The following is a 2336-nucleotide window of genomic DNA, read 5'->3' as shown; positions in this document are numbered from 1 at the left end:
AATGATACTGAAAATTCAGCTTTGCATCACAGAAATAAATTACATTTTAAAATATATTCACATAGAAAACTGTTATTTTAAATTGAAATAATATTTCACAATATTACAATTTTTCCTGTATTTTTGATCAAATAAATGCAGCCTTGATGAGCATAAGAAACATCTTTAAAAACCATTAAAAATCTTACCGACCCCAAACTTTTGAACGGCAGTGTATATATGCTTAAAAAAAATAAACATTTTACACATACCAAAATGTTTGTTTTCTGACTCAACTGAAGTTATAATAAGCATTGTTATATCCGAAACTACACCAACGCATTTAATATTTGCTAATTCAGTTTTACACTGCTACCAACTTCAGACCACAGTGCTTTATTGTTCTTATATAAGCATCACGCCTGCAGCATCATATTGATTACATTGTGATGTCACAGTCTTGATGTCATGGTTTACTTTGCAGCTCGGCAGAGCATTGAGTAAACACACATCAGACTGTCTCCAGCAGATATTTACAATTGCATCTCATCAGTCAGGAGTGAGAACAGGCGACAGGGGGAGATGAGAAAAACCACACATGATTTCAATCTGTCAGAGGTTCTCACACTCACAAAAGGGCAGTCATGCATATTAGCAAGTCTGAGCTAACTTCTGATACTGTAGAAACCCTCTTGCTGTCGGTTTGGCACCAAAGAACACTTAAATTACTTTCATTAAGATATTAAAACATTATATATTGCATAAGATACGTTTTTTTCAGGTGAAATTTTAAATGTAAAATTCACATTCTAAACTGTAAAAAAAAAAAAAAAAAAAAAAAAAAAAAAAAAAAAAATAATATATATATATATATATATATATATATATATATATATATATATATATATATATATATGCATTAAAGATAAGTTTTTGGGTGAACATTTTTAATTTACATTCTAAACTGTTAAAAATTATAGGTCAAAGACGAAAAAGGGGTTAAGCATAAAAACAAAAGGTCTAATACTGCTTTAAATTGTTTTTGTTTTTCCCAAAAATCTTAAAAGTTTTCTGTTTAATTTAATTGCTTTTTTGTTTTGGTTTTTCTGAGCAAAAAATAAATATCATACTTTTTCCCTAATTTACAGAAGAGACCCACTAAAATGTTATTTAGTGAGTGTAACAATCTTGTCAGGCATATTTACAACAAAAATCTATTTATGACTTATTAAAAGATGAATTACTTTCACCCAAATACTAATTAGTTGTAATTTTACATTTTTTAAATGTGCCACTGTCCTAAGTTTTGCAGATTTCTCTGTAAGATTTTTTTAATCATATAAAACACAATAAAATTGTATATGCTCCTTTATTCTTTTATATATTTTAATATGCATAAGCCAGAATAAACTTTGTTTAAATTTTTACATTAATATTGTGTTACACTGAATGACAATGTAACATTATTTAAAACTAAATTTGACATTTTATTCTCCAAAAACTTATTTGAACCTTAAAAGTAGCACTTTACTTACATTTAATGTGCTTTCTATGGACATAAAATGACTTTTGTAAATTTCTTTTGACGTGGACATCAAAGTTTCTTGACATCTGTTGAAAAGCAATAATGTAAATGCAACCATTATGCATATATATATATATATATATATATATATATATATATATATATATATATATTTTTTTTTTTTTTTTTAATAGTAGATATATATATACATACATACATATTATTTTATAGTTAATTGGTGTTAAAGATATTTGGCAACTATGTAATGCACCCATTATGCATTCTGTATTGTATTACATGTTATTAGACATGTACCATGGTAAGTTTTTAAGTACAGTTTAGAAAACACTGAAAGTGATTCCAAAACGTTTGCTTTCTTCATATTTAAAAGCAATTGTCACACTGGCTTGCACCAATGAAGATAAATTATTCCGACACATGACTTGTTGGTCACACTTGCCATGCGAGCGCAATGACAGAGCAATTGAGTTAACATCTGACAGACATAAGGTTCTTTCTTTAATAAGGGACTTTTCCTCTCTCAGTAGCGGTTAATTCAGGATGAAAGGTCCCCTTGGACAGAGACAAACCGCTTACAAGTGTCGAGGATAATGCTCCAATTATACACAGCCCGAGACACAAAGACACCATAACATGGCCAAGAGTGACTGCTCTGGTTCCCGTTCTGTCGTCGGCTTTCCCTTTGGCAAGGTCAATAAAGCGTGTCTTTTTTGGAAGCATAAAAATAATGCATTGGGTTGCACTGGGCCACAGATGCAAAGTCATAGCAGTGCGCTCTAGTGATCACACAAGAGACTGCATGCACACAAAT

This window comes from Garra rufa, chromosome 24 (assembly GCF_049309525.1).
Source record: "Garra rufa chromosome 24, GarRuf1.0, whole genome shotgun sequence".
Taxonomy (NCBI): domain Eukaryota; kingdom Metazoa; phylum Chordata; class Actinopteri; order Cypriniformes; family Cyprinidae; genus Garra; species Garra rufa.
Note: the sequence above shows the minus strand (reverse complement) of the source record.